Here is a 16,489-nt window from a genome sequence, read left to right on the forward strand (position 1 = left end):
AACTGAGATATCCCACTAGAATCAGTAGGACTGTCTCTCCTTGGTTCAATTCTGGTTCAAATCTTATCTTTCTGATAGGTTTCAGTTCGTCTCTATTGGGGTAAATTGCCATTATTGGAAGTTGTCTGTGGTGTTCCACAGGGTTCTATTCTAGGTCTTGCGATTTTCATTATATATATGCTACATTGTAGATTACATTCTCCGGAACACGTCTTCGCATTGTGGTAGAATGAAATTAAACATCTCATCAAGCAGCTTCTTGAAGGATCCCAGGGTGTCAGCTTCAACAACATTACTGGGGAGTTGATTCCAGACCCTCACAATTCTCTGTGTAAAAAAGTGTCTCCTATTTTCTGTTCTGAATGCCCCTTTTTCTAAACTCCATTTGTGACCCCTGGTCCTTGTTTCTTTTTTCAGGCTGAAAAAGTCCCTTGCGTCGACACTGTCAATACCTTTTAGAATTTTGAATGCTTGAATTAGGTCGCCACGTAGTCTTCTTTGTTCAAGACTGAACAGATTCAATTTTTTTTTTATCCTGTCTGCATATGACATGCCTTTTAAGCCCGGAATAATTCTGGTCGCTCTTCTTTGCACTCTTTCTAGAGCAGCAATATCTTTTTTATAGCGAGGTGACCAGAACTGCACACAATATTCAAGATGAGGTCTTACTAGTGCATTGTACAGTTTTAACATTACTTCCCTTGATTTAAATTCAACACTTTTCACAATGTATCCGAGCATCTTGTTAGCCTTTTTTATAGCTTCCCCACATTGTCTAGATGAAGACATTTCTGAGTCAACAAAAACTCCTAGGTCTTTTTCATAGATTCCTTCTCCAATTTCAGTATCTCCCATATGATATTTATAATGTACATTTTTATTTCCTGCGTGCAGTACCTTACACTTTTCTCTATTAAATGTCATTTGCCATGCGTCTGCCCAGTTCTGAATCTTGTCTAGATCATTTTGAATGACCTTTGCTGCTGCAACAGTGTTTGCCACTCCTCCTACTTTTGTGTCGTCTGCAAATTTAACAAGTTTGCTTACTATACCAGAATCTAAATCATTAATGTAGATTAGGAATAGCAGAGGACCTAATACTGATCCCTGTGGTACACCGCTGGTTACCACACTCCATTCTGAGGTTTTTCCTCTAATCAGTATTTTCTGTTTTCTACATGTTAACCACTCCCTAATCCATGTACATGTGTTTCCTTGAATCCCAACTGCGTTCAGTTTGAGAATTAATCTTTTGTGCGGGACTTTGTCAAAAGCTTTCTGGAAATCTAAATAAACCATATCATATGCTTTGCAATTATCCATTATCGATGTTGCATCCTCAAAAAAATCAAGCAAGTTAGTTAGGCACGATCTCCCTTTCCTAAAACCATGTTGACTGTCTCCCAGTACTCTGTTACCATATAGGTAATTTTCCATTTTGGCTCTTATTATAGTTTCCATAAGTTTGCATATAATAGAAGTCAGGCTTACTGGTCTGTAGTTACCTGGATCAGTTTTGTTTCCCTTTTTGTGGATCGGTATTACGTTTGCAATTTTCCAGTCTGTCGGTACCACCCCTGTGTCAAGAGACTGCTGCATGATCTTGGTTAGCGGTTTGTAAATTACTTCTTTCATTTCTTTGAGTACTACTGGGAGGATCTCATCCGGCCCAGGGGATTTGTTTATTTTAAGAGCTCCTAGTCCCTTTAACACTTCTGCCTCAGTTATGCTAAAGTTATTTAAAACTGGATAGGAACTGGATGACATGTGGGGCATGTTGTCAGTATCTTCCTTTGTAAAATACATTTTGGGACACCAGAAAAAAAACTTCCATTGCTGTGCTGATGATACCCAGCTATATTTGTCCCTAAAGCCAGGAATTTCTTCTGCCTGGGTGTTATTAGTTACTTGCCTTACAGACATCAAGCATTGGATGTCACAGGATGTTCTAATGTTGAATTCAGATCAAACGGAGGTTATGCTAGTGGCATCACAGAACCAACTAAAAAGAAATATGGGATTACATGTGCTCGACCCTTGTAGTTTTTCATCAAAACTTAAACTAGAAATTAACAGTTTGGGGGTCATTTTTGATCCTGATCTGTCATTTGGGACTCATTAGGGAAGTTACTAAAGCATCTTTTTACCATTTGAGAAATGTAGTTAGACCAGTTATTTCCGTATATGATGCCAAGAGACTAATGCATGCCTTTGTTTCATCTGGAATTGTTCATTGTAATACACTTTTTTTTCTGGTGTCCCAAAATGTGTGGTATCCTGCTTGTACCTTGTTCAGAATACCGCTGCTAGAATTCTGTATAAAACTAGGACAAGTGAACATATTACCCCTGTTTTGGTCTCTTTACACTGGCGTCTTGTGCAGTATAGAATTGATTTTAAGATTTTGGTGTTAACTTACAAGGCCTTGAATGGATTAGCACCTAGTTATTTGCAAGAGTTACTGACCCCGTATCTTCCAAACCACACTCTGAAGTCACAGAATGCAGGGCTGCTGGTTATTCCTAGGGCCAACAAAAGCAACAGGGGAGGTACAGCTTTTTCTTGTAGAGCTAAGACCTAAATTATTGGAATGCTCTGCTATCATTTGTCAGGGAAGCTGGGACCATTACATTTTCAAGTCAATACTAAAAATGCATTTTTATAAAACAGCTTTCTTATCTTAATGGGTTTTAATGTAATTTTGAAATTGCTGCTTTTGTATTATGTGTATATTGTTATTTAAATGTTATTTACAGTGGCTCTCAAGTATTCACCCACCTTGGACTTTTCCACATTTTATTGTGTTACAACATGGAATCAAAATGGATTTAATTAGGAGTTTTTGCCACTGATCAACACAAAAAAAGTCCATAATGTCAAAGTGAACAGCAATTTTCAACTCTTTCCACAAATTCTCAATTGGATTGAGGTCCTGTCTTTGACTGGGTCACTCCAGGACATTGACCTTTTTGTTTTTAAGCCACTCCAGTGTGACTTTGGCTGTATGTTTGGGGTTATTGTCCTGCTGGAAAACAAATCATCTGCCAAGTCCCAGGTCCCTTGTAGACTTCAGCAGGTTTTCGTAGAGGATTTCTCTGTACTTTGCTGCATCCATTTTGCCCTCTATCTTCACGAGCTTTCCAGGCCCTGACGCAGAGAAGCACCACCATGCTTCATTGTAGGGATGGTGTTCTCAGGATGATGTGCGGTGTAAGGCTTGCGCCAAACATGGCTCTTAGTGTTGAGGCCAAAAAGCTCTATTTTGGTCTCATCAGACCATAGACTCTTCTTCCACTTGGTCTCAGGGTCTCCCACATGCCTTCTGGAAAACTCTAGCCGAGATTTGAAGATTTGATGTGAGTTTTTTTCAACAACGGGTTTCTTTTGACCACTCTCCCATAAAGGCCAGTTTTGTGAAGCACCCGGGCTATTGTTGCCGTATGCACAGTGTCTCCCAGGTCAGCCGTGGAAGACTGTACCTCCTTTAGAGTTGCCATAGGCCTCTTGGTGGCCTCCCTGACTAGTGCCCTTCTCATCTGGATACTCAGTTTTTGAAGATGGCCTGTTCTAGACAGATTCACAGTCGTGCCATATTCTCTCCATTTCTTAATAATGGACTTTACTGTGCTCCGGGGGATATTCAATGCCTTGGAAATGTTTTTAAATCCTACCTCTGTTTGGTGCTTTTCAAGAACCTTATTCTGGATTTATAATAAAGAGGCTGGAGGACCTTGTAGCAGAGCTGAGTGTCAGAGGGGTGCAGAGGGGTGCTGTTTGAATTGATAGCAAAATTAGAAGGATGGACTGATAAAGAAAAAACCTCAGGCATTATTACCTGCCTGACCAGATATTCCTTACCGTACCTCTGGTTTATTAATGTAGCTTATGATGAAAGCTATGAAAGCATGTTGACACAATTGAGTGACTTTTAGGGGGATCCGGGTAGCTAGCTCCATTATGGGCACTGCGCCAAATTCAAGATAGCGGCATTCAACAATGCATGGACCCCGACAGAGAAAGCTGGCATCTAGCGACAACCCTGGAGGGGAAAGCGCTGCAGTTGCTGCTAGACCTGAACAGTTATGATGTTATCGCCACAGCCCTGGACCGCCGCTGTCCACATGAACCCTTGAAAGAAGCTACAGTTGATGTCCTGTACTTGACCAGACGGGGGTACCCCAACTACCCACAAACCACCCAAGGAGACTTGGCCATGGAGGCCTTTGTCTGTGGCTTGACCCTAATGCCCTGTGCCAGCAGGTCCAGCTCGCTTCCCCAACCTCCTTAGAGCTTGCCTTGGCCCACGCAGAATGGGTCGAGGCTGTGCTTGAGGAGGGTGAACGTGGCCGGGCCCCTGGTGGAAACCAGTGAGAGGGGAGAGAATGACTGACTGCCCCAGGTCCACAGCACATCAAGCCCAGGCAGAAGAGATGGAGACTGCAGACAGCCACTCCACTCCTCCCTGGATCTCTGACCTGGCCACCTTGATCTAGGCCACCTGATCTGGACTCGGCATTAAACGGGGAGGCCCCCCCCCCCTCCATCACGTGCTGGAACTGCGGCAAACCTGGGCACCTACAATGCCCCTCCACTGCAGCCCCACTCACCAGCTCATTGTTGGACGAGTTGTCCTCTGGAAGTACGAGCAGTGCCAGTGGAGAGGATGGAGTGGAGGAGGCATCGATAGGCTGACCCAGATCTTTGTCCTGTGCTGCAGTGGCTGAAGGACCAGCGGAGACCACCCTGGGAAGAGGTAGCAGGACACTCTACTGTGGGCTCTGGTCACAGTGGAAGGGGCTGGGTTTGAGAAATGACATCCTCCAATGGCAGTGGAAGGATCCAGCAATAAGGGAGGTAAGATAACAAGTGGTTGTTCTTCAAGTGCTGCACCTGGAGGTGCTCAATGCCCACCATGGGACCGCAGGCACCAGACACTTCGGGGTCAGGAAGATGCTCCGGCAGCTCCAATAGTCCTTCTACTGGGGGTAGTTCAGACGGGATGTCAAGGACCACTGCCGGCGCTGCAACACCTGCATTACTTGAAAAGGACCCCCCGGGTCGGTCGCATGCCCCCCTCCAGCAGTACCAGGTAGGCGGATACATAGAGTGGGTCGCCGTGGATGTCTAGGCTCCTTTCCATGCTCAGAGATGGGAAACCGGTTCATCCTGGTGGCCCTCGACTACTTCACCAAGTGGCCAGAATCATATGCTCTGCCAGCCCAGGACGCAGAGAAGATCACCAAAGCACTACTGAAGGGATTTTTTGAGAAAGGGGTGCAACTTGAGTCCTGGGTCTTTGCGGAAATGTGCCAGTGCCTGGGGATCCAGAAGACCCAGACCACCCCCCTCCACCTTAGAGTGATGGATTTGTTGAGTGTTTCAGTGGCATACTGGCAATGCAGCTGGCTGTGACAACCGCCAGCCAACAAAAAGACTGGGACACCCACCTGCCTTTTGTGTTGTTGGCCTGCAGTTCAGTTGTGCAGGACTCCACTGCCTGCACTCCATTGCATCATTGCAGGACTTGTTGTCTGTCCCATTTGTTTGTCTTGTCTGTTTTTTTATGTTAAATGTATTGTAAGAGGAACTGGTCATGCCGTTACTTAGCATGGGAAAGGGGAGTGAATGAGTGTGTGACTGCATGCTGCTGCTGTCCTGTTTATCTTTCCCAGTTAGCAGCGGGAAAAGGGGGACTACAGAGCATGGGTTTGATTGGTTGGGCCGGAAAACAGTGGGAAATGAGGAGAGGGTATATAAGGGATGCATGAGTGACAGGGGGAGGGACAGCGAGAAGAGACTGCAGCAAAAGCTAGATTGATAAAAAAACGATAAAAGGGTTTATTATTTTGGTGGCGTGAATTCTGGCCCATAAAAGGAATTCTCTGTTTATTAGGGAAAAATCCTAAAATTCCACAGTCTCCCTGAGTACTGCTCGTAAACCTGTGTGACTGTGACTGTTTATAATGTGTTTATTAACAAATTAATCGGTCATATTTTTTAAAAGATGTGTTAATTTTACTTACTATAATAATAATAATAATAATAATAATAATAATAATAATAATAATAACATTTCACGGAGCATCTAAATAATATTATGACTAAGTCATTTAGTGTGGTAACTAGTTCTGTTCATACAACAAGCTACCTCACTGAACACAGCTTCTTTTCTGACTGCAATATACACTTATGCCATGAGAAATGTTTTACTCAAATATATTTTTATAAATGTAATTAAATATATATTAGCAACATATATTGGCAACTGGCCTTGATTCTTTTTTTTTTTTTTTTTTTTTTTTTTTTAAAACATAAAACATAAAGTTGACAAACTATCACAGAATCAGCGGGCTTGCTCCACAATGTAGGCACCCCCTCCTTCTCTGTTTGGCTGCTAGCAACATCTATCTTTTACATCGATTTGCTGAAAATAGAATGGCAGCATATATTAAATTATGTACCTATGAAAAACTGAAATCATGCTGCTCATCGCGGTGACGTCAATTTCTCCAGCTCTTTTGTTGTATTTGCAACAGCAATTAATATTAAAGGCACAGCAGTTTGTCACAAATTTGCACGACTGGCAATAATGGACAGTTTGCAACCCTAGCTCTGTGTGTGTGTGCGTGTCTCTGTCTGTCTGTGAGTATGCATGTCTGGCGTACATGTGTGTGTGTCTGGCATCTTTACTAATGTCACTGTTTATTTCCACAGAACAAGAAGTGAAGTATGTTTCCACAGATTATAAGTGTAAACCGGGAGACACTCTGTGTGGTGAGTAAAATCAGAATCTGAGCAACAGAACAAGCTAAGAAAGAAAGAACTGAACAGCTACAGTCAAGCAGCTGCAGCAGTCAGGCCTGCTCAGCATGGCTCTCTCCTGGATTGAGTGAGCGGCTCTCATCTCCACACAAGATAAACTAGGCAGCTGAGCTGAACAGCAGAGACCAGAGGGAGAAACGGCATGTTGAAACCTGAACTCTGATCCATGTTAACAATGCAGCAGCACATGATTGGGTTGGTTTTATAGATAAAGACTACACAAATGCAGTCTTTAACCTGGGTGTTTAAAATCAGTCAGAGGCTACTGCCCTGAAGTGACACATTGATTAGCAGCAGTTCTACTGATTTATCTTGGGGACCTTAAAACTAGAATGACCAAGGCTGTAATTTTGACCGTTTATGGAATTTAAATTGAAATTGTTGCGCATGTGTTTAAGATAAAGAGCTATGCTTTCCTGACATTTCCTAAATCTATGTACTAATTCCCCTGACAAAGAAAGAATCACATAGCTGCAAAAATTATCAAGATAAAATAGTGTCATACCTAATCCGACCAGGTACAGGCAAATTTTCTGATACATATTATAACAATTAAATGTTGCGGTATTATTTGTATTTCTCAGTCAGGACTTGCAGCTGTGTTGAAGTTTGCACTCCTCAAGTGAGTGGTCTGTTTACATTTCTATTGTTCAATGAGCCTCTGATAGACCATCAATAGGCTTTGACAGCACTACTATAAGTCCCGTTTTTCTAAGAAATGTATTGTTGCTCCAATCCACATTGCAAATGGATTGCTGAAGAAGCAGGACAGAAAAGAGTGTTTGGAATTACTGCAAATTCTGATGCAGCAAAGATGGACAAAGCGGTAAGTGCACTGCATATTTTGAAAAGCAGTATCTGTGTGATTTGTGCAGCATTTCGACTTTATAAACAATTGTAAATGAGGCCCATTCTGTTCAAATGTGTATTTACTCATTTCATTATAACATTTTTGTGGTTTTTAACATGTTGGTCAAATTGACCGGTCGTGGTTGTTCTAGGTATGCCTATAAACACAGTCATTCTAGTGTCTCCAACATGCAAATGATTCTGAAGGACAAAGAGCTCAACAAAGTGACTTCAGTAAAATTCTACCTGAGCACAGTACAGCACACATTATGGTATGCACAAAAAAAAAATAATAGTATTAATATAGTGCCTATAGAAAGTCTAGGCCTCCTTGAACTTTTTTCACATTTTGTTGTGTCAGTGCCAGTTTCAATGTTTATTTAATGAGGATTTTTTTTCCACTTATCTACACAACATACTCCATACTGTTAAGGGGAAAAAAGGTTTTATTGAGAAAATTTACCTTTTTGTTCCTTAGCCACTCTAGTGTAGCTTTGGCTGTATGCTTTGTCATACTGAAAGGTGAACTTCCATCCCAGTTTCAGCTTTCTTGCAGAGGGCAGCAGGTTTTCCTCAAGGACTTCTCTGTACTTTGCTCCATTTATTTTCCCTTCTATCCTGACAAGTACCCAGTTGCTGATGATGAGAAACATCCCCATAACATGATGATGTCACCACCATGCTTCACAGTAGGGATGGTGTTCTTTGGGTGATGCGCTTTGTTGGGTTTGCGTCAAACATAACGCTTTGCATTTAGACCAAAAAGTTCCATTTTAGTTTCATCAGACCACAAAATTTCTTGCCACATGGCTACAGAATCTCCTGAGTGTTTTTTTGCATACTTCAAACGGGATTCAAAGTGGGCTTTCTTGAGTAATGGCTTCCTTCTTGCCATCCTACCATACAGGCCAGATTTGTGGAGTGCTTGGGATATTGTTGTCACATGAACACTTTGACCAGTATTGGCCATAAAAGCCTGTAGCTCTTGCAAAGTTGCCATTGACCTCTTGAAAGCCTCTTTGATCAGTCTCGGTCTTCCTAGGTCATCTATTTTGGAGGGACGGCCTGATCTAGGCAGGGTCTTGGTGGTGTCATACACCTTCAACTTCTTAATAATCGCTTTGAACATACTCCAAGGGATATTCAAGGCCTTTGATATTTTTTATACCCATCCCCTGATCTGTGCCTTTCAATAACTTTGTCCCGGAGTTCTTTTGAAAGTGCCTTGGTGCCCATGGTTGAGTCTTTGCTTTGAAATGCACTACCCAGCAGAGGGAACCTACAGAAACTGCTGAATTTATCCTGAAATAATGTGAATCACTACAATTTAACACAGGTGGAGGCCACTTAACTTGGTGTGTGATTTTGAAGACGATTGGTTACACCTGAGCTAATTTAGGATTTCTATTACAAGGGGAGGACACTTATCCAACCAAGCTATTTCAGTTTTTATTTTTAATTATTTTTGTACAAATTTCTAGAACATTTTTTTCACTTGGAAGTTGTGGGGTAGGATGTGTAGATAAATGGGGTAAAAAATATTTTAATACATTTTAATTCCAGGCTATAAGGCAACAAAAGGTGAACATTTTGAAAGGGGTGTAGACTTTCTAGGCACTGTACATACTTGTCCCAGGACACTTGACCAAAAGACTTTTGTAAGGGATGGTGTTAAGAGCACGAAGCGGCACAGGGGAAGGTGCAGGAAGACATTAACTCCCTCCTGCAGGGAGGGGTCCATGAATTCCTTAAAATAAAGATACTCAGAAACTAAATTTAAAAAAAAAAACAGCAGAAGTTCTCTAGTGTAGTCTTAGAGATGATGGTGTTGAATCATGGGTGCATGGTTTTGTGGTGCATGTTATATGCCCAAGTGGCAGATATACACTGAGTGTACAAAACATTGGCAAGCCCCTCTGGCAAGGATCGTCACAAAAACAGTCCCAGTACCCACGGCCCCGCTGGGTGACCTGAGGTACCACCTACAGGCCTCAGCAGCGACTGAAAAACAGAGCCCTTCTACAGACCACCAGGAACATAGGCCACAGTTTGTCTGTGCAACAGCATTCCAGGAGGCAATTCCAGGGCCGTTGCTCTAGGCAGCTACCTCAGAGAGCTCCGCCCCAGCCTCAGCAGAATCCCTGAGGGCCTGTGGCCTCAGACCCCCTTTGCCGTACAACAGCTGCAATATTGGCACGCTTGCACCTCAGATATCTGGGTGCTTGCTACCATACACAACGGTTACGTGTTGCAGTTCCGTTTTGGACTGCCTCCTCCAAGGAGTCTTGCACACTTTGTATCAGACCCTCTTCAGGTCTTGGTACTCAAAGAGGAAGTGCCAGCCTTACTGTGCAAGTGAGCCATCCATCTCCTAGACCACCACCTCTTATGGAGAGGGGTTCTGCTAGAGATATTTCATAGTACCTGGGAAGGACAGCGGTTCCTCCCCATCTTAGAACTAAGATTCCTAAAGGAAAGGAGGTTCCAAATGCTGACTCATCGTCACATTCTCCAGTCCGTCCAACAAGGCGTTGGTTTACCACGTGGACTTACGCATGTATTTCACATTCGCATTTCTCCAGTGCACAGGAAATATCTTCGCTTCGTCTTCAGGGAAGCGTTACGAATTCTCTATGCTGCCGTTCGGCCTCTCCCTTGCCCCATGTACATTTTCAAAGTGTGTAGACACTATCCTGGCCCCCTTACATTGCAGGGGATTAGAGTACTAAACTATCTAGATGACTGGATAATCTGTGCTCAGTTGTGGGTGGGAGCAGTGGCTCACATGACAATGCTGACGCAGCATCTGGCGAGGCTGGGCCACACCATCAGCAATGCAAAACTCCTGGTGGACTCCGGTATGATGATACCTGTTGGACGAGAGAGTAGCAGCTATTCAGGGTCATCTCTCCCTGTTCAATAGTAATCGAAGATCCCCTTAGTACGGTCCCCAAAACTGCTGGTTTGGATGGCCCCGGCCATATTAGCCGTGGAGCAGGGTCTGCTACGCATGCGCTCACTCAAAGCATGGCTCAGTACGTTCCACTACACCCGAAGTGCGACAGATACCGTCATCTGTCTCACTCGTGCTCAGTGGCCCTGAGATGGTGGAGGACATCCTCTCACCTCCTCACAAATGGCCCAGAACGCTCCTCTATATATTCCCACCAATACTGTTGTTATCCTTCCGGGAGAAGGTTCAGTTAGAAAGTGACAGTTCTCCTAGTAGCCCCTCAGTGACCCAGGAGAACATGGTTCTTGACTCTGTGCCAGCTCTTGCGAGGCTAGCCCTGGGAGATCCCACTTCATCTGGATCTCCTCAGTCAGGCAAGAGGCACTCTCTGGCATCCAGAACCTGCCAGATTCCAGTTATAGGTCTGGCCCTGAAAGGGACTGCTAGACAGCTCTATTGCTAACTGATGTGGTAGTGGCTACTCTGCAGAGTGTACAGCAGACTCCACTAGGTCACTGTATGCACAAAAGTGGAAGTATTTCCAAATTGGTGTCTGACTACAAGTCACAACCTCCTGTTTTGCCCCATGCTGGTTATCTTGCAATTTTTGCAATATCTGCTCGATGCTGGAAGATCACCTTTCACATAGAAAGTGTGTTTAGTGGCTATCTCTGTGTGTCATGCCCCCATGGAGTCAGTATCTCCGTGTGCACATTTTCTGACAACCCGGTTTTTCAAGGGAGCTCGGAGGTTACCCCCTCCTAGGAGGGCTGTCCTCCCTGAGTGGAACCTTGATGTTGTACTGGAAGCTCTCACTAAGGCCCCATTTAAGCCTACACACTCCATAGAGTTGAAGAATCTGTCTATAAAGACAGACTTACTCTTAGCTATCCCCTCCGCTAAGCAAGTCAGTGAGTGTGGCAAAGTGGCTAGTGAAGGGGAACAGGTGTAGCGGTGACGCGATGCAGGAGTGACAGGCAGACAACAGTACCCAGTGAAAAAGGTGCTTTAATTATAATATAAATAAATAATATTTATTATAAAATAATAAATCCCCGGCTATACACAACAATGTGTAAAGCGTGGGGATAATGATAACAGGGCACAGTCCTGAACAATAACGAATACACGGTCACCAGTCCTGGGTGAGTGCAGACGTGCGTGTGTGGTGGTGAAGACATGGGTAATTCGTGACGGTTGGTGCAGTGGTGATCAGGTTAGTGCTGACCCTCGCCGACAGCTCCAGATTTGTGCGTTTAGCTGTCTAGTGGTGAAAACACAGACAGTTATTTACACAGACACAAACAACACACAACACTCTTTCTTTAAATGAGAGCTCCTCTCTGTCCTTCTCTCTCTCCAGTGTTTACCCAAAAAAAGAAAAAGATCAGCGTTACCCTGGCCGCTATATGTACTCCCGCATGACAACTAGGTAAACGGTTGCAGCTGCCTAATTACTTGCAGCTGCCCCTCGTTTACCTTTCAGGTAAATACGATCTTACAACAGAGTCTTGCTTCTTTCCAGGCTGACCAACTTCCCGGTCCCGGAAACGAACGGTCAGGTCAGCCCTTCCAGATACTTCTCCTCTCGTTCTTTAGCGCCCTCACAGGTCGGGAGGGAGATTTATCACCAGAACTCATTGTATTTCTGTCACATATCCCACCGCTCAGAGTGGAGCCGAAAGAACATGCAAAATCTACTTTTCTCATTACTCGGGGATGAAACGGCGGTAATAACCGGCTAAGCCCAGTAGTGACCACATCTGAGTCTTGGTTTTGGGGATCGCTGCATCAACCAAAACCTGGATTTTGGTGACCACAGGTCTCACCCTTCCATTCCCCATTAAAAATCCCAAATGTTGAGTCTCTGTTTTGGCAAACGCACATTTCCTCAAGTTAGCTGTCAGCTGGGCTGCCCTTAGAGACTGAAGAATGGCTGTAACCCTAGACAAATGCTCTCGCCAAGTGGAGCTGTAAATCACCACGTCATCAATATACACTGTTGCATATTCACGGTGTGGGCGTAAATCGGGATCTGGTACGGTCTCTCTCGCACTGTGACACCTGTTGGAGAGATAATGTCATATTCAACTAAGTTTGTTCTGCCGGGCACGTCAGAAAAAACATTGCTGAACTCCTCAATAAGCTTACGCAGCTCTCTTTGCTGATCTGGAACCAATTGTTCCCCCATTGAAATCGTTCTTGTGCTCGGGGTCTCTGGACAGGGGCCTAAATCATCCTCCATATTGCCTGGGGCTATAAATAAGACCTCCCTGGCGTGCCAGGGCTTTAACAAATTAACATGGTAAATTTCACGTTCATTTCAGCGATCGGGCTGTCTAATTTCATAATTTACTTTCCCTATAGCCTGAATCACCTCATACAGCCCCTGCCATTTAGCACACAGTTTTGATTCTGAGGAGGGAAGTAGCAGCATTACCTTGTCCCCTGGTCGAAAGGTTCGAATCCGTGCATTTTTGTTGTAGTGCTGCTGCTGTCGGTGCTGAGACGATCTGAGGTTGTCTTGGGCTAAACGACCGACCAAATCCAAGCGATCTCTTATAGTAGCACATACTTCACTACATTTTTGGACGAGCCTTTGTGCTCCTCCCACCCCTCTCTTAGCAGGTCAAGAATGCCACGAGGCTGCCTGACATACAGGAGCTCAAAGGGGGAGAACCCTGTTGAACTCTGCGGCACTTCTCTCATCGCAAAGAGGAGGTAGGGAAGAAGCTATGACCAATGTTTCTGCTCCTGTGTTACGAATCGCCTCAGCATCGACTTTAAGGTTTGATTAAAACATTCATCCAGACCATCCGATTGTGGATGATAAATGGACGTCCTGATAGGACGTATTTTCAATATCTTGTACACCTGCTGTAAATTATTGGACAGAAAATTGGTCACGTGATAGGTCAAAATCTCCTTGGGGATCCCTACTCTAGCCATAATCTGTGCTAACTTGGTGGCTATTGTAAGGGGAGGAGGGGAGCTGGACTTCCTGTGGAGGTGCAAGAAGGTGAAAGGGGGAGGAGAGGAGAGCTGGGCTTCCTGTGGAGGTGCAGAGAGGTAGGTGAGAGGGGAGGAGAGGAGAGCTGGGCTTTCCATGGAGGTTCAGGAAAGTGAGAGGGGGAGGAGAGGAGAGCTGGGCTTCCTGTGGAGGTGCAAGAAGGTGAAAGGGGGAGGAGAGAAGAGCTGGGCTTCCTGTGGAAGTGCAGGAAGGTGGGTGAGAGGGGAGAGGGGAGCTGGGCTTCCCATGGAGGTGCAGGAAGGTGAGAGGGGGAGGAGAGGAGAGCTGGGCTTCCTGTGGAGGTGCAGGAAGGTGAAGGGGGGAGGGGAGGAGAGCTGGGCTTCCTGTGGAGGTGCAGGAAGGTGAAAGGGGGAGGAGAGGGGAGCTGGGCTTCCTGTGGAGGTGCAGAAAGGTGAGAGGTGGAGAAGAAGAGAGGAGAGCTGGGCTTCCTGTGGAGGTGCACGAAGGTGGATGACAGGGGAGGAGAGGGGAGCTGGGCTTCCTGTGGAGGTGTAGGAAGGTGAAAGGGGGATGAGAGGAGAGCTGGGCTTCCTGTGGAGGTGCAGGAAGGTGAAGGGGGGAGGAGTGGGGAGGAGAGCTGGGCTTCCTGTGGAGGTGCAGGAAGGTGAAAGGGGGAGGAGAGGGGAGCTGGGCTTCCTGTGGAGGTGCAGGAAGGTGAGAGGGGAGAGGAGAGGAGAGCTGGGCTTCCTGTGGAGGTGCACGAAGGTGGATGACAGGGGAGGAGAGGGGAGCTGGGCTTCCTGTGGAGGTGTAGGAAGGTGAAAGGGGGATGAGAGGAGAGCTGGGCTTCCTGTGGAGGTGCAGGAAGGTGAAAGGGGGAGGAGTGAGGAGGAGAGCTGGGCTTCCTGTGGAGGTGCAGGAATGTGAGAGGGGGAGGAGAGGGGAGGGAGGGGAGCTGGGCTTCCTGTGGAGGTGCAGGAATGTGGGTGAGTGGGAGAGGACAGGGGAAGTGGGCTTCCTGTGGAGGTGCAGAAAGGTGAGAGGGAGAGGAGAGCTGGGCTTCCTGTGGAGGTGCAGGAAGGTGAAAGGGGGAGGAGAGGAGCTGGGCTTCCTGTGGAGGTGCAGAAAGGTGAGAGGTGGAGGAGAGGAGTGCTGGGCTTCCTGTGGAGGTGCAGGAAGGTGGGTGAGAGGGGAAGAGAGGGGAGCTGGGCTTCCTGTGGAGGTGCAGGAAGGTGAGAGGGGGAGGGAGGGGAGCTGGGCTTCCTGTGGAGGTGCAGAAAGATGAGAAAAACAACATATTTACAGTATAATCGTAAATCTCGAAAAACTACTCACTTCTAAATCTTTTGTAGTCATTTTTGTATTACTTTAGTATAAATACAGGTTAATTTGGATTCATATGATGTTTTTTTCTGACTTTATGTGAATGAAAACACACATTTGCCCATTTTCCCATTGGAAATAGTGATATTTTGAAATATCACTGTCCTGGTCACAAAAGCAAAGTTTGTGGGGAATAATAGACATTTTCTATACTTTTGAGGTATAAGCAATTAGGAAATAACACTTACTACCCATGAACAAAAATTGTGTTACATAGTGTAATACACTGTGATGCTATGTGGTTGCAGTGTGATATTATAGGGAATCTGTGAGTGCATTGTCTCTATTGTTAATACACTGTGATGCTGTGTGGTTGCAGTGTGATATTATAGGGAATCTGTGAGTGCAGTGTCTCTATTGTTAATACACTGTGATGCTGTGTGGTTGCAGTGTGATATTATAGGGAATCTGAGTGAGGTATCTCTATTGTTAATACACTGCGATGCTGTGTGGTTGCAGTGTGATATTATAGGGAATCTGTGCGAGTGCAGTTCCGTGTCAGTTAATGGGGGAAGCAAATTTCCCTTGGCAATTCACTGATTCTGTATCGTGTACATGCAGTACTGAGCTGTTGCCAATAGGTGGTGACAACAGGCCACTGATAATACTTGGTGGCTGCTTGTGTTTGGAAGTCATACTCTGTGCATTGTTCTTTTCAGGTGGTCGTTTGGGTGGTGACTTTAGGTAGGTAAGTGCTCACCTAGCAATCCCACCCCTGCTGATTTTCCTATCTTTGACTGACTCAATGGCTTTTACCCCCTTTGATTGAGTGGATCCCTTTTGTTGTATTTGCAGGCGATGCCCCTTTTCCTGGAATCTCACCTGAAGAACTTCTGCAGCAACTGCAGAGGGGCTACACATTGAAGAGACCCCCCAACTGCAAAACAGCGCGGAGTCTGCCTGTTTGTGTGTGTTTGTGTGTGTGTAGGACTGTTTTGCCTTTCTTGTTGAAAAATGAAAGCTCATTATTTCATATAAAAAATGCTCCAGTCAAGAAATACAGCCACTGACAGATGCTCCCTCGCTCTCTCCAGGTATAACATCATGAAAGCTTGTTGCCAGTGGAAAGCATCAGACCATCCCTCATTGGCTGAGCTTTCCCACAGGCTTCAATCGGGAGAGAAGCATGGTGATGACAGGACGGTGCTTCGAGTGCCAGAGCCAATTAACATGATCCAATAACTGGGGAAGGCAGGCTTTCCCCTACCATCTGATTACTCAATCCTCTGAGGCTACAAGTCCCGCCCAAACCCAACCACAAAGAGCAACTGGGTTGTCAGCAAGGCCTACCCTTCTGTTACAGCAGGCTAAACACTATACACTAAACACTATATGGAACAATGTGGTGCCAAGAGATAAAGGAATTGCAGTAAAAAACAAAAACAAACTGGACTGTCAACAAGGTGCTTATTTCTTTCTTTCTGGTAAGGCAGGCTGAAGGCTAAACTATACTAGAATCAAGGTTGTAAAAGTTTAAACAGTCATAAACAGCATAGTGTTTTACTTAAATA

This window comes from Polyodon spathula, chromosome 21 (genome assembly GCF_017654505.1).
Source record: "Polyodon spathula isolate WHYD16114869_AA chromosome 21, ASM1765450v1, whole genome shotgun sequence".
In the NCBI taxonomy this organism is placed as follows: domain Eukaryota; kingdom Metazoa; phylum Chordata; class Actinopteri; order Acipenseriformes; family Polyodontidae; genus Polyodon; species Polyodon spathula.